Here is a 27,934-nt window from a genome sequence, read left to right on the forward strand (position 1 = left end):
CCAGCCAGGTGATCCAGGATGGTTTGTCCTAAGGTCATTAACCTTCATTACATCACCAAGTCCCTTTCCAATGTAAGGAAAACTGTCCAGAGTCTCCAAGGATACGGGGGGACACCTTTGGGGACCACTCTTCATCCTTCCACATTTCATTATGTTGAAATCACCGAGGTCAAGGTGGTGGCACTGTGGGGCAGGTGACCGTGAGCCAGGAGCTAATAGAAATGAGTCAATGGCCTGGGGGTCCCCAGGGATTACCTACAATGAGGAGAGTGGGGGCTCTGATCTGATGATAGATTAGGGGATGTTAGGGAGGACGGAGAAGAAAAGTCAAAGCATTTGAGGAGAAAGATTCCACCCACCTCCAGGCCAGGGCGCAAGGTCTGTGGGAGGGGAGACACCCCCATGGCAGGACTTCAGAGGGAGCCGTGTCCTCAGGGAGACCCAGGTCCCTGTCAGAGCTGCAGGTGCAGGAACACCCTGGGAGGACTGTGTGGATTTGGCTGATCCTGGGCTGAGACCTCCGGGGGACACATTGGGAAGGTTTCAGGAGCTGGGGAGGGGGTGTGAGGGGAGTCAGAGTAGGGGTGCATGGAGCCTGTGGAGATGAGCGTGTAGGATATTGGGGGGCCCAGGGGTGACTGAGACAGACAGGGGAAAGGAGAGAGTGACATGAGTCCTAGTGGGTTCAGGGCAGATGGTGGTGAGAGTGAGAGAGGGAGGTGGGAGGGGCAGGGGTCTGGGGCTCTCACTTGGGCTCTGTCAATGGGGATGAGGAGGTTTGGGGTGGTCAGTGTTAGTTCCAGTGTGTGGACTCTTTCTTGACCCCCTGATTGTGAGGTGGAGTGTTGGAAAAGAGGCGGCTCTTAGAGGATGTTTAAGAGTTTACTCGTAACCCTGAGGGAGGGGACTGTGCCCACAGCAGGTCTCAGTGTGACATCTGCTGTTGGAGATGTGACTTCTGGGGCACCAGGTGTGACCCTGATACAAGGACCCCTTTTGTCCTGGTGAGAAGTCAAAAGGCCCCGGGGCTGTGCTTTTAGCCTAAAGCCCCCGTTTTTATGTCCACACTGTGGACAGTTATGTAGACATTGAGATGTTGTTCCCAAATAAGAGATGATTTCATTTCAAAATCCAAGTTTAAAAAAACTGAGAAATAGGAAGTGAAAGAAATGTTTCTACTTCTCATTTTCCCTGGTGTTACCATCAAGGGGACAGAGAGAGGGGTGGCCGGGAGGGGTGGACACTCAGAGACGGCACAAGGCCCTGAGCGCTCCTCTTCTCCACGTGAGAGGCTCTGGGGGGATGACACAGAGGACCTTGTATGACTTTGACACTTTATACTGTTAGGGAATTACAATTGTCTTCTTCAGTGTACTAATGATAGTATTTGAAGGATAATGTTATTTTTTAAGAGATGAATACTGGAATGTTTAGGAGTGAAGGTCATGATGATAGCAGGTTATTTTAAAAAATTTTAACTAAAATTATAGAAATACATTACATAAATAAAAAAAGCAAAATGTTAAGTAATTAAATCTAGTTGTTTCACAATATTAATGTGATTAAATTAAGTGCTTTTAAACGTCAGGTATGTTTGAAATATATCATAGTAACTTGGAGAATTTTAAATAATGATGTATAATAACATGGGAAACATTCACAACATGATGTTGAATATAAATTAGGCTTTAAGCATCTGTGTGAGGATGTCAGTGTGTGTCTGTGAGTGTGTATGTGTGAGTGTGAGCATGTCATTGTGTGTGAGCATGTGTCTGTGTATATGTGTGAGCATGTCCATGTGTGTGAGCATGTCCATGTGTTTGAGTGTGTCTCTGTGTGTGAGCGTGTTCGTGTCTGTGTGTGTTTGTGTGTCTGTATGTGTCTGTGTTTTGAGCATGTCAGTATGTATGTGAGGGTGTCTGCATGTCTCTGTGTGAATGCATTTGTGTGTGAGTGTCTCTGTGTGTGAGTGGGTTCATGTGTGTGTATCTCTGTGTGTCAGTGTGGTGCACACTCGGTGTGTCGGTGTGCAGCCGTGAGTGTGGCAGTCTGAGTGCACTCACTCTCTCATTCACTGAACACACAACAACGGGGCATTTCAGGGCAGTGGAAATGCAGCTGTGGACATCACATCCCTGTCCCTGTCATCACAGAGCTTATGGTCTCAGGAAGGGACAGACAGTAACAAATAGATACAGTGTAAAGTGTGCTAGTGACCTGGGTGTGAACAAAAGCCCAGCAGCGTGGGGAGAGGGAGGCTGAGATATCCGGGGCAGGGCAGGGAGGCCCCTCAGGAGGACCTGGGGAGACGGTCAGGGAGGGAGGTGCTGTCTGGTGACAGGTCCTCAGCCCGGAGACAGAGATTGGACTCTGAGGTGTGAGCACCCTGGGCGCCTGTGCGGGAGGAACACCGGGGACCGCGGTCCGGGCCCCTCACACGGCCACCGCTGTGTCCCCTGGGCCCAGACTGGACAGGGTCTTGCAAATGAGAAGGGGTTACAATGTAAATCATGCTTGAAAGGGTTATTTGGGCACAAGGAAGCACATATGGGAGTTGATGCTTCCTGCTCCCCTCCCTTTCTCTCTCTCTCCTCTCTCTACAAATTAATAAAATCTTTTTTAAAAAGTGGACTTTTCCTGGACTCCTGCTCCCTGTGACAGCTCCTAACAGACTGAACTGTGGTTGGGTTGCATTTTTCAGGGATTTGGCATGGTGATGGGGCCAACTTGGACTTGGAGAACATGTTAAGGACACTACTCTTTTATGGATTCTTGCTGTATTGGCCAAAAGTTTGCTTAAAGGCTTTAAATCATTGTAAAAAAAAATAGGGGACTGGATAAAGAAGATGGGGCACATATACACCATGGTATACTATTCAGCTAGAAGAAATGATGACATCGGATCACTTACAGCCTTTTGTACATTGCATTTTCACCAATGCAATAAAAGTTGGTTTTGCATCTCATTTGCATAATCAAAAAAAAGTTTCTGTTGAGACATCAACTGACAGACTCATAGGAGCTCCCTTGTAGATCACTGTCTCTCTTTTGCTGCCTTTAAGATTCTCTCTTTGTCTCTAACCTTTGGCATCTTAATCATAATGGCTCTTGGTGTAGATTCATCTTGTTTGAGACTCTTTGTGCTTCCTGAACATCAGTGTCTATTTCCTCTGTCAGGTTAGGGATATTTTGTCTTCCTTCCTTCCTTCCTTCCCTCCTTCCTTCCTTCCCTCCCTCCTTCTTCCTTTCCTTATTTTTATTTTTTTGAGAGGAGAAGAGAGATGAAAAGAATCAACATGTCCTTAAGTCACTTTAGTTGTTCATTGATTGCTTTCCCGTATGTGCCCTGACCTGGGGGGTTCAAGCTGAGCCAGTGAGTTCAAGCTCAAACCAGCGACCTCAGGCCCAAGTCAGCGACCCCGGAATCCTGTCATTAATCCCGCACTCGGGCTGGCACACCCACACACACGCTGAGCCTGCACACAAGCTGGTGACCTCCGGGTTTCAAACCAGGGGCCTCAGCACTCTGGGTTGATGCTCTATCCTCTGTGCTACAAGTAAGACTTCAGTCATTGTGGGGGGGTTTTAATTAATTTTAATGGGGTGACATTGATAAATCAGGGTACATATGTTCAGAGAAAACATCTCCAGATTATTTTGACATTTGATTATGTTGCATACCCCTCACCCAAAGGCAAATTGTCTTCTGTCACCTTCATCTGGTTTTCTTTGTGCCCTTCCCCTCCCCCCACCCCCTTCCTCTCCTTTCTTTCCCCCTCCCCCAGTTAACCACCACACTCTAGTCCATGTCTCTTAGTCTCGTTTTTTATGTCCCATCTATGTATGGATATAGTTCTTAGTTTTTTCTGATTTACTTATTTTGCTCAGTATAATGTTATCAAGGTCCATCCATGTTGTTGTAAATGATCCGATGTCATCATTTTTTATGGCTGAGTAGTATTCCATAGTATATATGTACCAAAGCTTTTTAATCCACTCGTCCACTGACGGACATTTGGACTGTTTCCAGATCTTCGCTATTGTGGACAATGCTGCCATAAACATAGGGGTGCATTTCTTCTTTTCATATAGTGCTATGGTGTTCTTGGGGTATATTCCTAACAGTGGTATAGCTGGGTCAAAAGGCAGTTCGATTTTTAATTTATTGAGGAATCTCCATACTGTTTTCCACAGTGGCTGCACCAGTCTGCATTCCCACCAGCAGTGCAGGAGGGTTCCCTTTTCTCCACATCCTCGCCAGCACTTATTCTGTGTTGTTTTGTTGATGAGTGCCATTCTGACTGGTGTAAGGTGATACCTCCTTGTGGTTTTAATTTGCATTTCTCTAATGATTAGTGATGTTGAGCATTTTTTCATATGCCTATTGGCCATCCGTATGTCCTCTTTGAAGAAGTGTCTATTCATTTCTTTTGCCCAATTTTTTTTTTTTTTTTTGCATTTTTCTGAAGCTGGAAACAGGGAGAGACAGTCAGACAGACTCCCGCATGCGCCCGAACGGGATCCACCCGGCACGCCCACCATGGGGTGATGCTCTGCCCACCAGGGGACGATGCTCTGCCCATCCTGGGCGTCGCCATGTTGCAACCAGAGCCACTCTAGCGCCTGAGGCAGAGGCCACAGAGCCATCCCCAGCGACCGGGCCATCTTTGCTCCAATGGAGCCTTGGCTGCGGGAGGGGAAGAGAGAGACAGAAAGGAAGGCGCGGCGGAGGGGTGGAGAAGCAAATGGGCGCTTCTCCTGTGTGCCCTGGCCGGGAATCGAACCCGGGTCCTCCGCATGCTAGGCGACGCTCTACCACTGAGCCAACCGGCCAGGGCCATTTTTGCCCATTTTTTGATTGGATTGTTTATCTTCCTGGTGTTGAGTTTTACAAGTTCTTTATAAATTTTGGTTATTAACCCCTTATCAGACTTATTATCAAATATGTTCTTCCATTGTGTAGTTTGTCTTTTTATTCTGTTCTTATTGTCTTTAGCTCTGCAAAAGCTTTTTAGTTTGATATAGTCCCATTTGTTTATCCTCTCTTTTATATCACTTGCCCGTGGAGATAAATTGGCAAATATATTGCTGCGAGAAATGTCAGAGAGCCTCTGTTTTCTTCTAAGATGCTTATGGTTTCACGGCTTACAAATCCATTTTGAGTTTATTTTTGTGAATGGTGTAAGTTGGTGGTCTAGTTTCATTTATTTGCAGGTAGCTGTACAGTTTTCCCAACACCACTTATTAAAGAGGCTGTCTTTACTCCATTTTATTCCCTTACCTCCTTTGTCAAATATCAGTTGTCTATAAAGCTGTGGGTTTATTTCTGGGTTCTCTATTCTGTTCCATTTATCTATGTGCCTGTTCTTATGCCAGTACCAGGCTGTTTTGAGTACAATGGCCTTGTAGTATAACTTGATATCCAGAAGTGTAATACCTCCCTCTTTATTCTTCCTTTTCAAGATTGCTGAGGCTATTCGTGTTCTTTTCTGGTTCCATATAAATTTTTGAAATATGTGTTCTATATCTTTGAAGTAAGTCATTGGTATTTTAATTGGTATTGCATTGAATTTATAAGTTGCTTTGGGTAATATAGACATTTTAATGATGTTTATTCTTCCTAACCATGAGCACGGTATATGCTTCCACTTGTTTGTATCTTCCCTGATTTCTTTTATCAATGTTTTATAATTTTCCGAGTACAAGTCTTTAATCTCCTTGGTTAAATTTACTCCTAGGTACTTTATTTTTTTTGGTTGCAATAGTGAAGGGGATTGTTTCCCTAATTTCTCTTTCTGACAGTTCATTGTTGGTATATAAAAATGCCTCTGATTTCTGAGTATTAATTTTATATCCTGCCATGTTGCTGAATTCATTTATCAGGTCCAGTAGTTTTTTGACTGAGACTTTAGGGTTTTCTATATACAATAGCATATCATCTGCAAATAATGATAGTTTTACTTCTTCTTTTCCAATTTGGATGCATTTTATTTCTTCTTCTTGTCTGATTGCTGTGGCTAGGACTTCCAGGACTATGTTGAATAAGAGTGGTGAAAGGGGGCACCCCTGCCTGGTTCCTGATCTTAAGGGTATTGCTTTTAATTTTTGCCCATTGAGTATAATGTTGGCTGTGGCTTTGACATAGATGGCCTTTATCATGTTGAGATATGTTCCTTGTATTACCACTTTGTTGAGAGTTTTGATCATGAATGGGTGCTGAATTTTATCAAATGCTTTTTCTGCATCTATTGAAATTACCATGTGGTTTTTCTCCTTCCTTTTGTTTATGTGATGAATCACATTGATTGATTTGCAAATATTGTACCAGCCTTGCCTACCCAGAATAAATCCCACTTGATCATGGTATATGATGTTTTCCATATATTGTTGGATCCGGTTTGCTACTATTTTGTTGAGGATTTAAGCATCTATATTCATCAAGGATATTGGCCTATAATCTTCTTTGTTTGTGTTGTCTTTGCCTGGTTTTGGAATCAGAATTATGCTCGCCTCATAAAAAGAGCTTGGAAGTCTTCCTTCCTCCTTAACTTTTTGAAATAGCTTGAGAAGGATAGAAGTTAGTTCTTTGAATATTTGGTAGAATTCACTTGTGAAGCCATTAGGCCCAGGACTTTTCTTTTTTGGGAGTTTTTTGATAACTGTTTCTATCTCATTTATTGTAATTGATCTGTTTAGGTTTTCTGATTCTTCCAGATTGATTTTTGGAAGATTATATGTTTCAAGGAATTTGTCCATTTCATCTAGGTTGTCTAATTCTTTGGAATACAGTTCTTCATAGTATTTTCTTACAATCCATTGTATTTCTGTTCTGTGCATTGATATTTCTCCACTCTTATTTCTGATTTTATTTATTTGAGTCCTCTCTCTTTTTTTCTTGGTGAATCTATTTAAAGGTTCATTGATTGTGTTTACCTTTTCAAAGAACCTTCTCCTTGTTTTATTGATCCTCTGTATTGTTTCTTCAGCCTCTATGTCATTTATTTCCTCTCTGATCTTTATTATTTCCTTCCTTCTACTACATCTGGGCTTTACTTGCTGTTCTTTTTCTATTTCTTTTAGATGCAAGGTTAAGTTGTTTATTTGGGCTTTTTCTAGTTTCTTAAAGTATGTCTGTAGTGCTATGAACTTCCCTCTCAGTACTGCTTTTCCTGTGTCCCATAAATTTTGAGTTGTTGTATCCTCATTGTCATTCATTTCTAGGAATATTTTATTTCTTCTTTGAGCTCATTGTTAATCCATTTGTTACTTAACAACCTGCTATTTAGTTTCCATATGTTTGAGAATTTTTGAGTTTTTCTGTTGTGGTTGATTTCTACTTCGATTCCATTGTGATCAGAGAAAATGCTTGATATGATTTCAATCTTCTTGAATTTGTTGAGACCACTTTTGTGCTCTAATATGTGATCTATCGATAGAGAATGTAGCATGAGCACTTGAAAAAAATGTATATTCTTCTGCTGTAGGGTGGATGGTTCTGAAGATATCTATTAAATTCAGTTGATCTAGTGTGTCCTTTAAGTCTGCTGTTTCTTTGTTATTTTCTTTCTTGAGGATCTATCTAGTGCTGTTAGTGGGGGAATTGAAATCCTGTACTATTATAGTATTGCTGTTGATCTCACCCTTTATATCCATCAAAGTCTGCTTTATATATTTAGGTGCTCCTATATTAGGTGCATAGATATTTATAAGGTTATATCTTCCTGTTGGATTGCTCCCTTTATCATTATGTATTGGCCTTCTATATCTCTTTCTATAGCCTTTGTTTTAAAGTCCATTTTGTCTGATATAAGTATTGCTACCCCAGCTTTTTTTTCATTTCCATTTGCATGAAATTTTTTTCATCCTTTTACCTTCAGTCTATGTGCATCTTTTGTTTTAAGGTGTGTCTCTTGTAGACAGCATATGTATGGGTCATGTTTTCATATCCATACAGCTACCCTGTCTTTTGATTGGATCATTTAATCCATTTACATTTAAGGTTATTATTGATATGTTCTTGTTTATTGCCATTTTATTCTTTAAAGCTGTATTCCTCTTTTGCTATATTCTTTTCCCACTTTGATCTGTTTACAACAGGCCCCTTAACATTTCCAGCAGCATTGGTTGTAATATATTCCTTGGCCCTGGCCGGTTGGCTCAGCGGTAGAGCGTCGGCCTAGCATGCGGAGGACCCGGGTTCGATTCCCGGCCAGGGCACATAGGAGAAGCGCCCATTTGCTTCTCCACCCCTCCACCACGCCTTCCTCTCTGTCTCTCTCTTCCCCTCCCGCAGCCAAGGCTCCATTGGAACAAAGATGGCCCGGGCGCTGGGGATGGCTCTGTGGCCTCTGCCCCAGGCGCTAGAGTGGCTCTGGTCGCAACATGGCGACGCCCAGGATGGGCAGAGCATCGCCCCCTGGTGGGCAGAGCGTCGCCCCATGGTGGGCGTGCTGGGTGGATCCCGGTCGGTCGCATGCGGGAGTCTGTCTGACTGTCTCTCCCTGTTTCCAGCTTCAGAAAAATGCAAAAAAAAAATAAAAAAATAAAAAATAAATAAATTTCTTGAGTTTTTTTTGTCTGGGAAGCTTTTTATTTCTCCTTCAATTTTAAATGATAGCTTTGCTGGATAAAGTAGTCTTGGTTGTAGGTTCTTGTTCTGCATTACTTTGAATATTTCTTGCCATTCCCTTCTGGTCTCAAGTGTTTCTGTTGAGAAGTCTGATGTCATCTTTATGGGGGTTCCTTTGTAGGTGATAACCTTTTTTCTCTAGCAGCTTTTAATAATTTCTCTTTATCACTTAGCTTTGGTATTTTAATTATGATGTGTCTTGGTGTAGATTTCTTTGGGTTTCTCTTTAATGGAGTTCTCTGTGCTTTTTGAACTTATGAGAGTTTTTCCTGCATTAATTTAGGGAAGTTTTCTGCTATGATATGATTGAACAAAGTCTCTATTCCTTGTTCTTTCTCTTTTTCTTCAGGAACCCCTATGATGTGGATGTTATTTCTCTTTATGTTGTCACAGAGCTCTCTAAGAGTTTCCTCAGACTTTTTGAGTCTCTTTTGTTTTCTGCTCTGCTTCCATGCCTTTGTTCAATTTGTCCTCCAACTCACTGATTCGATTCTCAGCTTCATCCATCCTGTTTATAATTCCTTCCATTGTGGTCTTCATTTCTGATATTGTATTTGTCATCTCTGACTGATTCTTTTTTAATATTTCAATGTCCTTTTTTATACTTGCTATTTCTTTATTTAGGTGTTCACAATGACCATTCATTGTTGTTGTAAGATCCCTAAGCATCCTAACAATCATTATTTTAAATTCTGCATCCGGAAGTTTGGTTATTTCCACATCACTCAGTTCATTTCCTGGAGGTTTCTCTTGTGGTTTCATTTGGATTGCACTTCTCTGTCTTCTCATTATGTCTGTGTGTTGGGGTGTGTTGTTTGTAGAGCTGGTTGAGTCTAGACTTGGTGTTGTCTGTCTCCAGGTTTCAGTTGTGTTATTTTAGGTCTTCTTGGGTTGGCACCAGCTGTTATTTATAATCCACTGTGGGATTTGGCTTTTCTAGTAGAGCCAGTTTGAAGTCTTGATTTGTTTGTTTTCCTCTCAGTTTTCTTAACACGTGGTAGTCTTGTATACTGATCTCAGCAGGGAGGTTATTTGAAACTGTATCCAGGAATGCAGTGGGTGTAACCTGAGACTCTGAAGGCCTGATCTGCCAGTTACTCTCTCAGTGGGCGGGGTGTTTTCTCAGCTTCAGTACAGGAAGTTGTATCTCAGATCTCCATGGAGACCTGAGTTACTGTCCCTCCTCCCCACTTCTTGTTTTGAGCTGTGTCTTGTTGTGCTGATTGGAGCTGGAGAAATGTCTGGAGATGGGTGACCCAAACCTTCTTTAGTCTGGTATTATATGGAAGGATCAACCCCTCCCCCAGCTATGGCCACCTCTAGCACTGGATGAGTCAGCTTTTCAGGTCATCTCATGCATTCCTCTGCCCCTCACCGTCTGTCTCTCTCTTCCCTTTCCTTTTGGAAGACAAGCCAGATCTTTCAACACACCTCATTCCCAGGTCCCTAGGCAAGTGATGGTGAGCAATATTTTCTGCTATTTTCCTTGGAGGGAGAGCCCTTCTGGGCTCTCAGCCTCACACCCACTTTGTTCCTGTAAGCAGGGGAGTCCCAGTGCTCCTCGGCACTCCCTACCAGTCTTGGTGTGGCTTCTTCTTTGCTCCTTGGTTTTTGAGGGCTGTTCTTCTAGTCCAGAGTTGGTTTTTCATGCTGATTTTTCCTAATTAATTAATTTGTAATCCAGTTTGGTGCTGTGAGCTTGGAGTCTGTGCATCTGCCTACTCCGCTGCGATCTTCAGGTCTCTCATTGTTTGTTTTTTAACAAGTTTTTTTTTAATATAAAGACTTAATTAATTTTAGAGAGAAAAGAGAAAGAGAATGAAAGGGATAAGAGCAGGAAGCATCAACTCTCATATGTGCCTTGACCAGGCAAGCCCAGTGTTTCGAACCTGTGACCTCAGCATTCCAGGTCAATGCTTTATCCACTGCACCACCACAGGTCAGGCCCATTGGTTCTTAAAATAAGCTGCTCACAAAAATTAGGGGATATTTTATTGCCTTGTATTTATTTTGAAATATCCCCTAATTTTTGTGAGCAATATAGGTTTTTAGTCCTTTGCTCTCTCTCTTCTCTTTCTGGTACGCCTGTGATATAAATGCAGTTACCCTTGAATTTGTTCAGAGGTCCCTTAAATTCTCTCTCTCTCTCTCTCTCTCTCTCTCTCTCTAATTGTGTGTTTTCTGGTAACTTCTCTTTCAAATTACTGATTTAATTCTCTGTTTCATCTATTCTGCTACTTCCATCTAATGTGTTCTCATTTCAATGATTCTATTCTTAATGTCTGATTGGATTTTTATAGCATACATGACCATTTTTATTTTTACTCTTTATTGAAGTTCTAAGTTATGCGAGCATCCTCATGGCCAGTGGGGGTTTTCTTGTTTTCTTTTTTTTTTTCTATTTTTCCAAAGTGAGAAGTAGGGGGGAAAAAGACAGACTCCTAGATGCGTCTGACCAGGATCCACCTGGCATGCCCACAAGGAGGTGATGCTCTGCCCATCTGGGGCCATTGCTCCTTTCAACTGGAGCCATTCTAGCACCTGAGGCAGAGGCCATGGAGCCATCCTCAGCGCCCAGGCTAACTTTTCTCCAATGGAGCCTTGGCTGCAGGAGGGGAAGAGAGAGATACAGAGAAAGGAGAGGGGGAAGGGTGGAGAAGCAGATGGGTGCTTCTCTTGTGTGCCCTGGCCAGGAATTAAACACAGGACTTCCACATGGCAGGCCTAAGCTCTACTGCAGAGCCGGCCGGCAAGGGCCATGGCCAGTGCTTTGAGTTGGTATCAGCAGTGTGCTTTTATGAGTTCTGTTTGTTTTATTTCTGGACTTTCACTGTATTCTCTCCATTGGAACATGTTCATCTTTTCACTTTGGCTGCCTCTCTGTTGTGGCTGTTTCTCTGTATCGGGTAGATCTGTGTCTCCCAGTCCTGGCAGGGTGGCCTGATGTAGGAGGTGTCCTGGGGGCCCAGTGGTGCAGTCTCCTGGCCACCTGAGATGGGGAGTCTGAGTGTCCCTTATGTGGCTGAGCGTGTCTTCTTCTTGTTGAGCCTCGCTGTCGGTACATCTGTGGGTGGGGTGACCCTCAGGCTGACTGGCTGTGAGTACTGGCCACAGCCACAGTGCACAGGTTACTGTGTGGGGCTGACCTCACGGAGCAGGACTCACAGCAGCAGGCCCGGTGTCTTCTGAAACTGCCCTTTGCTTGTTCTGCTAGTGGAGCTAATAGGGTGGTGCTGTGTTGTGTCTGAAGCCGGCCACTGAGTGTGCTGCTTCTGGGGCCTCTTAGGAGGGGCTGCAGTGCAGGACAAGGCCCAACACTACCTGGTAGGAGCTACAGTGATGCGTGGTTGGTAGCTCCCTGTGCTGGGCCTGGAGGCACATGGGAGAGGCCACGCTGTGAACTGAGGCCAGCTGCCCCCAGTACCAGGCCTGGGGCAGGCCAGCAAAAGGAAGAGGACACCCTGAAACTCACTGCCACCTGCCTGCTGCCTGTAAGGCTCAGTCCCTGAAAGAGCCTCAGGTGCACAGGTGTTGGATGAGGTGGGGTCTCAGGCTGGGATGAGTGGTGTCCACAGGCTAATGCAGAGTCATGTTTGGCTGAGGGATGGGGGGCTCAACACAGGAAAGTGGCAGCTGTCCCTCCAACCCTCGGTCTGAAGCCACACAACTCAGTCTCTCCCTGCATGTCTCTGGCACCCCCTGAGCCACCGTCCCTCCTCTGGAGCCTAGGGTGAGTGCCCAAGGGAGTCTGTGCTGGTCCTTTAAGAGGAACGCCTGGGCCTCCAGCCCCCTCTGTCTCACCCAGTCAGATGGAATCCCTGATGTTCACAGCCAGGTGTTGAGGGGGTTCCTCTTCCTAGTGCTGATGCTCCGGGCTGGGGAGCCTCGTGTGGGACTGGGACCCCTCACTCTTCTGGGGGAACCTCTGCAGCTGAGATCTCTCTCTTGATCCTCAACCGCCACATGTGGGTGCGGGGCCAGCCCATTTCCTGTCTCCACCCTCCATCCTGTCTCAACATGGCTCCTTCTTTATGCCCTCAGTTACAGGACTCCTGCTCAGGGGACTTCACATGGTTCTCCAGGTTGATTGTTCTGTAATTCAGCTGTGATTTTGATGTGGTCATGGGAGGAGGCCAGCACACTGTCTACTTACTCTGCCATCTTGACCAGAACCCCGACATGTCGCTTTTAAATAAGTTGGTCAGAGTGGGTCTCACTGAGGTGACAATTGAGCAGACTTAAGAAACTGAGCCATGCAGAAATTTGATGAAAGACATTCCTGGATCGCCCTCTGCACGTACCCAGGACTTTGCATAGGGCAGGTGATAAAACCGCAGTGGGCACAGAGGTGGGCACACACGGGCAGACTTCTGCAGGATCACTGGGGCCATGGTCTCTCCTTCCTGCCCTGGGTGTTAGAAGTCCTGGAGCTGGGGGTGGGGGCTCCGCTGTGTGGAGGAAGACCAGGAGAGGAGGGAGGAAGTAAAGATGGGGGAGTGGAGGTGGGAAGCCCCCATTGTCTCTGCTGTCACTCTCCTGAGTCCAGAGTCCCCAGGTTGTGGTGACTGAAGTGGACCGTGTGGGCAGTCACACTGTGGGAGGCTGCACATCGCTCTGTCCACCTGCCAACAGCAGGCTGACCTGGCTGCGGGCAGGAAGCTGTGACTGCGGACTCAGGACTGAGGGGGACGGAACCTGGGGAGGATGAGACAGGTCAGTGATGACCAGCGGTGGGGTCCTCGGCAGAGAGAAGCTGAGAGACATCCGCCTGCGGAGCACCTGGGCTGAGGGCCCCACAGAGTGCCCGGGGGGAGGTGCTGTCGGGGACCAGGGCGGAGAGGAGGTGGACTGCTCTACACTCTGCCCGTGCGCTCTGCCCTGAGCCCGAGGACCCTCCACTCCCTCCTAAATGATGAGGCCAGGAGTGTCCCTGGTCACTCTGGCGGGGTTCCTGGTGAGAGGCAGGGGAGGCGGGGCTCCAGGTAAGAGGCGGGGCCCAGGTGAGAGGCGGGGCTTTGGTTAGAGGCGGGGCCCAGGTGAGAGGCGGGGCCCAGGTGAGAGGCGGGGCTCCAGGTGAGCTGGGAGAAGGAAAGGCTCCCGGGCCAGGCTGGGGCAGGGAGAGTGGGCACAGCCGGAGGAAAAGCCCCAGGTCTGCAGCGGGTGGGGGAGGGGTGGTGGAGAAAGGTGTTTCCACATCGGCATTTTTCTCTCCCAGTCCAGGGCGACGTCCTTCCCCCAGGCCCAGGGACATGGAAAGAGCAGCAGGAACAGAGAAGGATCCCCTGTTAGAGAAAAATGGGGTTCCTCCCTCTTCCTCTTGCAAATTCTGGTCATTTTTCTTTCTTTTTCTTTTTAAAACTTATTTATTGATTTGAGAGAGAGGAAGGGAGAGAGAGAAACAGAAACATCAATTTGTTCTTGTATGTGCCCTGACCAGGGATCAAACCTGCAACCTTTTGCACATGAGATGATGCTCCAACCAACCGAGCTGTTAAGTCAGGGCCCTTCTGGTCAGTTTTATAAACTGAAACTTAATATTTTTTTTAAGCAAGAGACAGAGAGAAGGGAGACATGAAAAGCATCAACTTGTAGCTGCATCACTTTAGTTGTTCATTTACTGCAGCGGTTCTCAACCTGTGGGTCGCGACCCCGGCAGGGGTCGAACGACCAAAACACAGGGGTCGCCTAAAGCAATGAGAATACATAATGCATATCAGGTATTTACATTCCGAATAATAACTGTAGCAAAATTACAGTTATGAAGTAGCCACCAAAATTATTTTTTGGTTTGAGGTCACCGCAACATGAGGAACTGTATTGCAGGGTCACAGCGTTAGAAAGGTTGAGAACCACGGATTTACTGCTTCTTGTATGTGCCTTGACAGAGGGGCTCAAGGAGAGCCAGTGACCCCTTGCTCAAGCCAGAGGCCTTGGACTCAAACCAGAGACTGTTGAGCTCAAGCCAGAGACCTTGGAATCATGTCAGTAATACCATGCTCAAGCCAATGACCCCGTGCTGAAGCTGGTGAGCCTGTGCTCAAAGTGGCTTGAGTGTGGGATCATCAACATGAGCCCAAGATCGCTGACTTGAGCAAGGGGTCACTGGCTCACCTTGAGCCCCTCGGTCAAAGCACATAAATGAAGCAGTAAATGAACAACTAAAGTAAGCAACTACAAGTTGATGCTTCTCACTTTCTTCTCCCTCTCTCTCAAAATCAATTCTAAAAAAAAAGAAAGAAAAAGAAAATCCAAAGAATCAACCACAACAACCAAAACTCATGGAACTAACAACACAGAACCACAGCAAGGGTGCAGGATACATGGTGAGTATCCAAGTCAATCATTGTCCTGTATACCAGCAATGAACAAATGGAAGTGGAAATTAAAAACACAATACTATTATTGCCCTGGCTGGTTGGCTCAGTGTTAGAGCATCAGCCTAACATATGGATGTTTCAAATTTGATTTCCGGTTAGGGCACACAGGGGAAGCAACCATCTGTTTCTTCATCCCTTCCCCATCTTCTCTCTCTGTCTCTTCTTATCCTGCAGTCATGGATCCATTGGCTTAAGCAAGTCGGTCCAGCACTGAGGATGGCTCCCTGGCCTTTGCCTCAAGTACTAAAAATAGCTTGGTTGCAGAGCAATGAAGCAATGGCCCAAGATGAGCAAAGCATTGCCCTCTAGGGGGCTTGCCAGGTAGATCCAGGTCAGGGCACATGCTGGAGTCAGTCTCTCTGCCTCCCCTCCACTCACTTAATAATAATAATAATAATAATAATAATAAATACACACAACAGAGGAGAACTCAGGGTATGTTGAGACGTGTTCTCAGCGCTCCGTGTTCACAGTTGTGGAGAAGGGTGTGGGGCCCAGGACCCAGAGCAGCACAGCCCAGAAGGAACAGCACATGCGACAGGAGGAGGCGGACAAAATGCAAGAGAGGAGCGAAGCAGACACCTCACTGAGCACAGGGGCGTCCCCACACCCTCACCCACCTGCCCCCCTCCACCACCACCTCCCTCAGAGCAGCCGATATTCACACTCACATAAATACGCTGACTTTAATTCTTCCTTTTTAATTTATAATGTATTATTCACTCTATTATCCATGTAGCACATCTTCAGAGAAAGCAGCTAACAGAGTAAGCTGCTACTTAAGACACACAAATAATAAGAGGGGTCCAGGAGGGAGACATTTAACCCTTTCCTTCCTGGAAAAGGAAGGCTGACTCAGGGAATGGGACCCTAGGGTGTGGGATGAGGGACATTATGGGGTTCTAGGGAATGAGGAAAATGGACCCCTCCCCCTACAGCCTCCCAGGTGCTGTGCAGGGAGGAGACAGACTCATCAGCAGAGCAGCGGGTGTGTGGGGGGAGAGCTGGCAGGGACCCGCAGAGAAAGCTGACGCTGCCTGAAGCTGTCCTACCAGGCAGCTCTCTCAAGCCAGGGGTGGGGGGTGGGGGGATAATGAGCAGATGCACATCAGTCACCTTAGTCTTGACACCCTGACCGTGAGGGACAGCCCATTGCCATCCCCTAACTCCGTGAGCAGCCCTGGGGTGCCCGGAGGGGCCCCGTGACCCCATCCATCATGGCCCCCCCTACCGGGACAAGCAGCCCCTCCACACGGACACCCTTCGCTGCCTCCACGTGCACCCCGGGACCTCCACCCACTCCGCCCACGGCAAGGGGTCCTGAGCACAGCTCTCCTCCTCTCCGTGTTCCGGGTCAGTTTTCCTCACGTTCCTGACCAGCCCGCCCACCCGGTACCCCTGTCCATGAGTCACTGTGTCCTACTCAGGGGCGCCTGTCACACTCACCTCCCGGGTCTGTTCAGGACTGACCCCGTCCTGGCTGACAGCCCTTCCCGAGCTGTGCAGCGTCAGCTCCCAGGCCCCCTGGTCCTGCTCTGCCTTCTCCTCCTGGGTCTGAATCACAGGAACGTACTTTGGGTTTTTAAAAGTTACAGTGATTATTTCAATTCAGCTTTTCTAAAAGCTTTCAGAAAGAATAATATCATCTTGGGTTAAAGAGAATTATTTCAAAACTCCAGAAAAGCACACTTTCATGAAGGATGACACCCACAGAGACAGGTGGACAGACCATACGTGCACAGTGGATTTTCACAGAGTGAGCGTTGCGATAAACAACACCCAGGGAACATTCCCAGCACCCAGGAAACCCCTTCATTATTATTCAGTCATAAACTCCTCCCACTCACCCTGAGTACCCACCATCTTGAGGTCTCACAGCACAGGGAGTCCCGTCAGGTGTGATAGAATGGAACAGTACAGTGGACGCCCCTGGGCACCTGGCTCTCACTCAGCGCTGTGTCCTGGGTCTCATCCCTGTGGCTGTGAGGTTGTAGTGTGTTCACTCTCATGGTCATGGAGGATTCCATTATGTGACAATATCATACTTCTTGTCCTCTACTGTTCATGGGCATTCGTGTTATATTCAGATTTTACAAATTGTGCTGCTATGGATATTTTTTTAATATATTTGGCACATATGTGTGCATGTGTACTGGGTATATAACTAGGAGTGGGCATGCTGGGTCGCAGGGTGATGGACTGTCTGGGTGTAGTGACTTCTGCCAAAGTATTCAAATCCACTGACTCTCACACTAGTAATACAGGGAGGGGCAAAAGTAGGTTTACAGTTGTGAGTACCTGAAAAAAAGTTTATTCTTGCTTTATTATTTATTATTGTATTATTTTCCATACAAACAGCTGTAAAACAGCTATTGCCCCACCTGTCTATAAGAGAGAGAGTAGGTCTGAATTCTTGCCAACAATTGATATGTCTGTCTTTTTCATTTTAGCCATTCTGGAGGGGTGCAGTGATAGCTCATTGTGGGTTAATTTGAATTTCCCCTCTGACTAAACATGTTGAGCAACTTTCATAAATTTATAGTCCACGTGCATGTCCTTAACAGGAGGGCGGACTGGGCTGATGGCTACCGACTGAGTGGACCCTGCTCACGTGCCCGCAGGTGTTCTCAGCAAGTAAGGGGAGAATGTCCTGGCCGGGCAGGAAGAAGGTTAGAGGACAGGACCTGGGAGACAGGTTCAGGGGGGTTGGCCCAGGGCGAGCTGCCACTGCCCACTGCTCCCCTGGTTGCAAGTCTGTGGGGACCCTTAGGGCTTAGGAGAGAGACAGGGAAGGAACACGTGCCTGGGGGGAGGAAGGGAACGGTGTGGACATGACCCCGGGAGAGCCCGCCAGCATCTTTTAACTGTTACAAAACTTTTTCTGTTCATGGACCTGTGGTCAAAGACCTGTCGATAATAAAAAATATTTGGCCAGTGTTCCATGATCCTGGCACAGAGCTCCTAAAGCCCTCACTCTCCTGAGTGACAGGAGTGTCTCTGGGATGCTCATGAGATGGCCCGTGGCTGAGGTCCTGGGTAGCTTCAGGATGGGGCTGGTCACCAGAGACCAGGCTTGATGAGAGGGCTGGAGCTTTCAGCCTCACTGTCCACCTCTGGGGAGTTCAATCACCAATGGCCAATGATTTAATCAATCATGTTCACATAGGGAAGGTTCCATAAAAAAAACCCTTAAGAATGGGGTTCGGGGAGCTTTGGAAGTAGCTGGAAATAGGAGGGGAGACAGAACTGTGCTGTTGGCTCTGGTGTGTGTCTGAGCAGATCGCTCCGCACTGGGTCCTGGTCAGTCCTTCCTCCCGTGTCTTCTGCAGCCATCACTGCCCGGGTCACCTGTGCCATTGTCAAGGCTTTAAATATTTCTATGAGCTGCCTCCCAAGTCAATTTCTCCAGCCAACATCTCTCCTCAGGACCCAGGTTCAAACCTGAGGTCGCCATCTTGATGTCGGCCTGAGGTGTGGAAGCCCAGTTTCCATTCCGGGTCGGGGCACACAGGAGAGGCAACCATTTGTTTCTGCCCCTCCCCTTCTTGCTCTCTCCCCCCTCCTGCAGCCACGGATGGACTGATTCGAGCACACTGACCAGGGGCACTGAGGATAGCTCCACCTCAGGTGTAAGAAATGGCTCAGCTGTATCAGCCCCAGATGGGGACATCACCAGGAGGATCCTGGTTGGGGTGCGTGCAGGAGTCTGTCTCTGTATCTTTCCTCCTCTCATTTAGGAACAGAAAAGAATGATATCTACAGTCTTACTTCAATAAGGCTGTGAGGTGCTGCAGCTCAGCGTGACCTGTGGTGGCCCTGAGGTCACTGGGGCAAAGCCTGGGCTTGCCCGGTCAAGGCACATACGAGAAAAAACTACTATGAGTTGATGCGTCCCATTTCTCTCTGTCTTTCTAAAAAAATAAATTAATTAAAAAAATAAAAAAACAAAAGCTGCAGCTCAGGGCACCCCAAGTAAAAACAAGGACGCTCTTCTCTCCTGACCAGAGAAGACTTTGCTGGACAGCGAAGTGTGGGGAGGGGCCTGGGGACAGGGGTGGGCCAGCCTCCCACCTCCTCACACTATGCTGATAGGAATGCAGACACGTTCAGATGCCCTTTGCAGAAAGAAGTGAGAGGTTCCTGAAGTCACAAACAGGGCTGGTGTGTGTGTGTGTGCCTGTGAAGCATCTTCCGTCACTCAGTCCCCCACAAGGCAGCTGTCTCACGCTGTAGAAGAAAATAATCAGGAACAAATTAAGGTCAGTCGTGGTAACTGGTTACATTCTCAATAGCCCACCTCACGCTCAAAATGTCCCAGAGAATCCCCATCATCCAGTCCTGTCCCCTCTGTCTCAACCCCTCCCCACGTCAGGGTCTCAACTTTAGAAGCCGTGAGAGACACATCAGAGCCCTGGGCACTGTCACTGCCTGGGGTAGAACACAACAGGACATGGTCAGAGCCCCCAGGACAGGAGACTAAAGGAGGAGCTATGCAGGGTGAGGTCCCCCCATGGCTCCCGTCTGCAATGACACAGGGTCTCAGGGGTCACCCCCTCCATACTCACTGGCAGCCTGAGCGTAGCTCCCTCCTTTCCCACCTGCAGGAAGAAAACATCCCATGAGAGAACAGGGAGGAAGCAAGGTCATGAGGTCCTAAAGGAACCATTAGTCCTAGGCCCCAGAGAAGTTTCCAGAACTGTGAGCACAGACCCAGGGCAGGATCAGGAAATCTGAGAAAAGTACAGGTATAGGGACTGGGACAACCATCCTCTATGAGTTCTGTCCTCAGGAGGACCCTCCCCTCTGACCTGTGACTATGGGGACCAGGTCCCCATCACCGGACTCACCAAGGTAATAAATCTGTCCCTCATGTTCAAACGTGCTTCAGTAAAGAGTCAGTGTTAGCAAACAGCCCCAGACTGGGCAAGCACACGCGTGTGGAGATGGTACTTCTCATTAATGAAGCAAATACACTTCTTCCTGGGCTTGAAACCCCCTGTGGGACAAGAAACTCAGACCCCACCCTTCCCTACCTGAGCGCCTCCTCCTCCACATCACAGCTCCCACCACAGCTCCAGTGACCACAGCTCCAAGGAGGACCAGGACAGCAACGGTGACCACAGTGGGGACGGTGGCCTGAGGAGGCTCTGGGAAGGGAAGGGAGGGTGAGGGCCCTAACTCCCAGGCTGCAGCCTGACCCTGCTGAAGTCCTCCAGAGGCCCTTGCTCCCTGAGAAGAGGCTCTGTGCCCACGTCCCCTCCTCACCCCATCTCAGGGTCAGGGGCTCGGGCAGCCCCTCGTGCTGCACATGGCACGCGTAGCTCTGCTCCTCTCCAGGGGGCACCACCACGGCCGCCCACTTCTGGAAGGTCCCGTCCCCCGCAGGCCTGGTCTCCACAAGCTCCATGTCCTGGGTCAGGTCCTGCCCGTCACGCTGCCAGGTCAGGGTGATCTCCGCAGGGTAGAAGCCCAGGGCCCAGCACCTCAGGGTGACCTCACGGTCAGAGATGGGGTGGTGGGTCACGTGTGCCTTTGGTGGGTCTGAGTAGAAGGATGAGAAAACTCAGTAACTTTGCATCTGTCACAGGCCACTCCAGCTACACTCATGTAACCATCCTGAGTGGACAGGACAGCTGGGGTGGGTAGGGACACCAGCCTCCAACAGAGGTACCTGTAATGATCTCTTAGTTATTATTTTTTAAGTGAGAAGATGAAAGACAGAGAGACAGATTCCTGCATGCATGCCCCATTCTCCCAGACTGGGATCCACCTGGCCATCTCGTTACAAGGTGATGCTCTGCCCATCTGAGGCTGTAGTTCAGCAAACAAGCTATTTTTAGTGTCTGAGGCAGAGACCACAATTGATCCTCAGTGCCTGGAGCCAACTCTCTGGAACCAATCATGCCATGTCTGAGGAAGGTAAAGAGAAAGAGAGAAGGGGGGGGAGGGTAGAGAAGCAGCTGGTTGCTTCTCCTGTGTGCCCTGACTGGGATCAGAGTAGAACAGCCACAGGCAGGGCTGATGCTCTACCACTGAGCCAACTGGATGATCTCTATCTAGGTTTTCAGAAAGTTCTAGAGTCACAGTGACACACCCCAGGGTAGAAAGCAGGATTCTGAGGCAAGAAAAAGGAATTCTGGACCTGACTTGGGTGGAGGCCAAATGACTCAGAAAACCCAGGGTCAGACCTCAGACACACTGGGTGGGGGCTGAGAACAGGCCTGAAGGAGAAAGTCCCCATGGGTCCCAGGCCCACTGTCAGGGTGAAAGAGACCACTGATGGGTTAGTTCAGGGTTGGTCTCCCCTCAGTCCCAGAGAGACTGCACCTAATTGTCCCTGAGAGAAGGGGGGAGTTGCTATCTGGTTCTGGATCTGAAATCCAGGGGACTCAATGTTGGGACACAAAGGAGGGTGTTCTGACCCGGGTCCATTTCCTGTCTCCCTGTAGGAGCCGCAGCCCGAGGGGAGAGGAGGGAGCCCCGCGGCCCTGGTACCTGCGCGCCACAGCGTCTCCTTCCCCTTTTCCACGTAAATGCGGAGCCACTCCACGCACGTGCCCTCCAGGTAGCTCCTCCAGTTCTCCGCCACACCGATCTCCTCCCACTTGCGCCGGGTGATCTGTGCCACCGCGTTGGCCGCGGTCCAGGAGCGCAGGTCCTCGTTCAGGGCGAGGTAGTCGGTACCGTCGTAGGCGTCCTGTCTGTACCCGCGGAGGAGGCGCCCGTCCGGGTCCACTTCGCAGCCGAGCATCCCCTGGAGGGTGTGAGACCCTGACCCCGCCCCGCGGTCAGCCCCGCCCACTCGGCCCCGCCCACTCGGCCCCGCCCCCGCCCCGATAACGGAGATCTCACCTAAACTGAATAGAAATCGGGTCAAAGTCTCCGCGGGCTTCTACCGGGTGGGGTGGGGGTCCGACCTGGACACTAGCGACGCCGGCCCGTCCGTGGGGATGGGTCGTAACCAGGACTCACCCGAGTGACTCACCGTCCTCGCTCTGGTTGTAGTAGCCGCTCAGGACGGTCAGGTACTCTCGGGAAATTCGTGCGAGGTCCTTGGCGTCCCGCGTGTTCCGATCCCAATACTGCGGGTCCTTCTGCTCCACCCACGGCTGCTCCATCCATGGGGCCCTTGGCTCCGCCCTCGGGCTCGCGGCGTCGCTGTCGAACCTCACGAACTCGGTGTCGTCCACGTAGCCGACGGCGATGAACCGGGCCTCCCCGCGGCCGGGCCGGGACACGACGGTGACGAAATATCTCAGGGCGTGGGGACCTGGGGACGGGGAGGGCTGAGAAACGGCGACCGTTGGAGTCGCGGTTCCAGGTCCGCGGTTTGCGGGACAGGAGGGGCGGGACAGAGAAAGTGGCGGGGTCAGGACGGGGAGTCTGGGAGAGGCGGGTATTTAGCGGGGATCTGAGGTCAGTACCCGCGTAGTGGACACGCGCTCTCCCTGGGGTCCTGCGCCCCCGCCGGGTCCCCTCGCTCCTCCCCGCAGAGGCCGTTCCCTCCCGACCCGCACTCACCCGCCCAAGTCGGGGTCAGGACCAGGGACCCCGAGAGCAGGAGGAGGACGGTTGGGGACCCCATAACGGTACATAACAGTCTGGAGAGAACCTTAGTTGCGGATCCGAGATGACTTATATCCGGACACCTCCGTGACGCTGATTGGCTTCTCTAGAAACCCGACACCCAATGAGAGTGATATCTGGGGATGCGTCATGAGTATCCAGTAAGGAGGACCTAACACAGGCGGTGAGAGGCAGAAGTGAAACCCAGGCACCTGAGAACTCCCCAAAACTGAGTTTCCCCCCTGGGCTGTGACCCCGAGAGCCAAGCCTGGGGACCTGGGACTGTCCTGACTTCTCCTCCTGTGCGGAGAGCTCTTTGTCACCCAGTGTCCCTGAGTCCTGGCCCAGGGGCTGTGTGAGGACACCAGGGAGACCCCCAGGCTGGGCCCCGCTCCTTCCTCCTCCTCTCTTCCGGGAACCTCTTCCCCTAAAATGGACTCCCTGCCTCCCACCCTTTATCTCTCCCCCTGGCCTCTTCTAGAAGAAAACTCACCCCAGGGAACTTGATGTCAGAGAGTAAGCTGGCCCTGGGAATGGAGGTGGAGGGACAGGGGTTTCTCTTAACCCTGGAGGAGCTGTGTCTGAAAACACAGGATGGAGATTCTCAGAGACCAGTCTCCCTGTTGTCTGTGAACCCCAGTGGGGAGCACAGTCTTGGAAACCCTGAACATCAGGAAGCTGATCTGTAAAGAAGTGATTTGGCCCCTTGGTACAGAAATGTGTCTAACCAGCACTGCAGTCAGACTAACACAGCTCCTGAGTTCTACTTCCCACACAGTGTGTCTGTGACTCGGGATTGTTACATTGTGAAATGATCTTCATTCAGTAGCCCTGAGTTTGTCTGTGAGTCCCCCACGTCCTCAATACAGAGAAGCCCAGGGAAGCCATGTGTCACTGTTCATTTCAACAAAAGCATGTACATCCTCGAAGTTACAAGTGCTCAATGCGGTCATCCAAATGATGGAGAGAGAGAAGGGAGGTTGGCTGGAGGCGTCCCAGACCCAGGGCAGAGAAAGGAAAGTCCAGAGAGGGTGTCAGGGAGCCTGGAGTCTAAGTCAGCCTTCAGAGGGGCAAAGGTCCTGCCTCGGTTTTTCTGCTCTTCTCATTTTTTACCCCACCCACCTCCAGGCCCAGGGGCACAAGCTCTGTGGGATGGGAGATGTCCTCATGGCAGGACTTCAGAGGGAGCCGTGTCCTCAGGGAGACCCAGGTCCCTGCAGAGTGGCAGGTATAGGAACACCCTGTGAGGACTGTGCAGATTTGGCTGATTCTGGGCTGAGACCTCTGGGGGACACAGTGGGAAGGTTTCAGGAGCTGGGGAGGGGGTGTGAGGGGAGACAGAGTGGGGGTGCATGGAGCCTGTGGATATGAGCATGCAGGATGTTTGGGGGACCAGGGGTGACTGAGACAGGGAAAAGGAGAGAAGGAAGTTAGTCCTGGTGGATTGAGGTAGATGGTGGTGAGTGTGAGAGAGGGAGGTGGGAGGGGCAGGGTCTGGGGCTCTCACTTGGGCTCTTTCGATGGGTTTGAGGAGGTTTGGGAAGGTCAGTTTTAGTTCTAGTGGGTGGACAGTTCTTTACTCCCTGATTGTGAGGTGCAGTCCCTGGTTAAGGAGGGATGTAAGGAGTTAGTGAACTCACTGTGGACCCTTGTGTGGTGGGTGTGAATTCACAATTAGTGTTAGCTTTGCCCAACACCTGCTTAGCGAGAAACATTTCTGGGACACCAGGTGTGATCCTGACACAAGAACTGTCTTCTGTTTTCCTGTGAGGACAGAGGGCCTAAGGCAGCTGTGGTCTTTGTCCCTTAGTCCCAAAGTGAATGTGGACACTGTGGAAGATTAGGTAGACATTAAAATGTGTTACCGAATAAGAGATTTAAGAGAAAAACTTAAAAATCTCTATTTTTGATGATAATTAATATGATTTTATGTGACCTTGAAATTTGAAAATGTATGGGAGTTACAAATATTTTCCTCAGTTTTATAATAATAAAATTATTAGTATTGTAGGAATAATATTTGGGGAGAATGCTCTTTACATTTATGATTCTTGCAAGTGATTTTCAGTGATTCAGCAAAAATTATACAACTGCAATGAGCCATACGCATGAGATAAATATTGAAAAATGTTAAAACTATTGAATCTGAAGTAACAATTGCACTATCCTCTTAAACTTCTTGTATATATAAAAATGTCAATCATAAAATGGACATTAAAAACAGAATATAATAATGACACAAGAAGTGTTCAGAACATGAGGTCCACATAAAGGCTGGGTTCAAAAGTGTATGTGAGCCCTGGCCGGTTGGCTCAGTGGTAGAGCGTCGGCCTGGCGTGCAGAAGTCCCGGGTTCAATTCCTGGCCAGGGCACACAGGAGAGGTACCCATCTGCTTCTGCACCCCCCCCCCTCTCCTTCCTCTCTCTCTTTCTTCCCCTCCCGCAGCGGAGGCTCCATTGGACCAAAAGATGGCCCGGGCGCTGGGGATGGCTCCTTGGCCTCTGCCCCAGGCGCTAGAGTGGCTCTGGTCGCGACAGAGCAACGCCCCAGATGGGCAGAACATCGCCCTCTGGTGGGCGTGCCGGGTGGATCCCGGTCCGGCACATGCGGGAGTCTGTCTGGCTGCCTCCCCATTTCCAGCTTCAGAAAAATACAAAAAAAAAAAAAAAAGTGTGTGAGTGTGAGTGTATGTGTGTCAGTGAGAATCCGCATGTAAGGGAATCATTCCAAACGTGCTTTTATACCCTCATTTATTCACTAAACAGATATTGTAAAATTAACAACCAGGCGCTTTCAGGGCTATGGAAATGCAGCTGTGAACATCACATCCCTGTCCTTGTCCTCAGGGAGCTTATAGTCTCAAGGAGGGACAGAGAGTAAACAATGAAATAAATACGTTTAAAAATGTGTGTCAGTGAACCGGGAGAGAGGGAGGGTGGAGAAGTCCCCGGGCAGGGACAGTGCAGGGACAGTAGAGAGAGGGTGTAGGAGATGACTCTCACCAATGTAGACGGCAGTTAACTGCAGAGCGAGGGTTAAGTGGAGACGAGATCTTGGAGTGTGTTGGCCATGGAGAGACACTGGTCTGGTTACTCAGGTGCATGTGCACAGGATTCCTGGAGGGATGTCTGCGGGAACCGGATGTCCTTTGTGGTTGATAAGCTCTGGGAATCTGACTCTTCTCGTGTCCTTGTTCATGAAAGAAACAGTAGACGTGCAGGGCTGGGGATGAAACGGATGGAAAACTGGCTTCTGTAACTTTCTAGTTCTCTGCTGAGCTATGGCTCTGTAATTCAATAAATATGCAGAGACGCAGTTTCTCGGGGCTGAATCCGCCTAAGAGTCCCAGCCCTCCGCCCATTTACTTGTATCTGGTGTGTCTTTTGCCTCGCGAGTCCAAACTGTAAAGAAATTGGTAACAAAAGGGCCTCTCAGAAGGACCTGGGTCCATGTCAGGGAGGAAGGTGCTGCCTGGTGACAGGTCCTCAGCCCGGGACAGAGCTCGGGCTCTGAGGTGAAGCACCCCGGGCGCCTGTGGGGCAGGAACAACGGGGACAGGGGTCCTAGCCCATCACAGGGCCACCTCTGTGTCCCCTTGACCCGGACTGGAGAGGGTCTTGCAAATGAGCAAGATTTTTAGAGTAAATCGACTTGAAAAGTTCATTCAGGCCACGGAAGCACATTTCAAAGGTTTTATATAGAAAGTCTCCTCCCCTGCGCGGGCCGGAGGGACCCAGAACTCTGCCAGGATGAGCTTGTCACCAGCTTACCCCGTGTCCTTCCTAACAACAAGTTATGTAAATACTATTGTGCAAACGTGGAGAAAGAGCACCCGGAAGAAACAGGCAGCGGTAGGAAGAGCCTCTACTTCTCGGTTATGCTGGGGGTGGCCTTCGCGGACAGGACACAGCAGGCGAGATGGAACTCGCGGCCCACGCGGCTCCGAGCGCCCCTCCCCTCCATCCGCGGGGCTGCTCCCTGCGCGGTTGGCGTCTAGGAGCCGGTCGGCGGCGCCCCCGCGTGGCCACAGCGCTGAGGACAAAGACCTGCTCCCCTTTCTCCTGCTCTGCGGGGCCTCCCTGGTCTCCCGGGTATTCCAGCCCGCGCACGGAGCAATACACATGGGGGTGGGGGGCGCCGTCCCCGAGGCCACGATCAGCTTCTTAGTATTTCCTCCCATCGAGAAGCTGGGACTGGTCTCAGACATGAGGGGAGCCTTTAAGGCGGTAACAGCCGGTTCCCAGGTCCACAAAGAGCTTCAGAAACACCCTGGGCTCTGCAATGCACCCCGGCTGTCACATCTCTGCATGGGGACCCACGTGCCTGTCGCTTATGTCTGCTTTCGCTGCTGGTGCTGGAGATTCCTGCGCCTGGGATACAGTCCAGTTATCTCTAACCCTGGGATCTGAGGGAGGAGCCCTGGGGCATCAGGTCCGGGAAGGACAGGAGGCCCCCGGGGAAATGGAGACAGAGGAGAGTGGCATCAGGAGGTGAAGGCGGAGAGGACAGCAGGAGACACCAGGGAAGACGGTGATGGGGAGGGCAGGCCATGGGGACACGTGTGGGGCTGTGTTTGGACAGCGTTCTCTGGGTTCTGGCCACAGAACCAAGGACAGGGGCCTGTGCCCCACCTCGGGGACCAGCCTGGTCCTGATTCCTGGGGTTCCCAAGGTCCCACTCTGGGAAACCTCATGTGTGGTCTGAAGCCAGGCCAGATGAGCTCAGGTATGTGCCTGTCCCTTCCTCATCTACTTCTGTCCACTCCCGCGGGGCTGACACTGTCCCCGTGAGCTGGACACGGTCATGGCTAGGAGGATACTGACAGTAAGCCAGGACACAGACAACTGACAATCCTTGTTCCAGGATCTGGGCTGTCCCAGCCCCCCTGCAGCTGTCTTAACACAGGGCCCAGGTATCCTGTCTCTTTCTCTCAGGTGACCTAAGTGCCAGGATCCTCAGTCTAGACCACGTCAGTCCCCTGTGTGCCACCCAGCTCCATGTCTCATCTCTACCCCGATGTCTAACCCAGAGATGTGATGCTTTCCAGTCTGGGGACAGTTGCCTACACCCTCCAGCCCTGCAGCTGAGGGACATGACCTGCAAGATAGCCCGAGCCCCTTCCCGGCCCAGGACACGTCACAGGCAGCTGGTGGTCAGGCCCAGCCTGTCTGCGGTGCCCACATGGCTCGGGTGTGAGGGCAGCAGGCACTGTGCTGACCTGGCTGCTAGCTCAGGGGACCAAGAGCAGTAGGGAGACACTAGACTCACACAGGACACATGCGGACACATGCACACGTGTGCACACACATCATACAGGACACGCACACCACACACCAGCAGGTCTCCTCTTCCTAGACCCAG

The 27,934-nt window shown here is 49.7% G+C and overlaps 1 protein-coding gene and 1 long non-coding RNA gene across 1 annotated transcript in view; one reads left to right on the forward strand and one right to left on the reverse strand.

Annotated features, from left to right (window-relative positions):
• LOC136387728 (uncharacterized) overlaps positions 1–19,434 on the forward strand; it is a 132,740-nt gene extending 113,306 nt beyond the window's left edge. The window contains exon 3 of the long non-coding RNA XR_010748150.1: positions 19,405–19,434. This is a non-coding gene — a long non-coding RNA (uncharacterized lncRNA). The remainder of the gene's footprint in view (positions 1–19,404) is intronic.
• LOC136387721 (patr class I histocompatibility antigen, A-126 alpha chain-like) overlaps positions 1–27,934 on the reverse strand; it is a 155,809-nt gene that overhangs the window by 113,298 nt on the left and 14,577 nt on the right.

The sequence above is a fragment of the Saccopteryx leptura genome, chromosome 1 (genome assembly GCF_036850995.1).
Source record: "Saccopteryx leptura isolate mSacLep1 chromosome 1, mSacLep1_pri_phased_curated, whole genome shotgun sequence".
Lineage (NCBI taxonomy): Eukaryota > Metazoa > Chordata > Mammalia > Chiroptera > Emballonuridae > Saccopteryx > Saccopteryx leptura.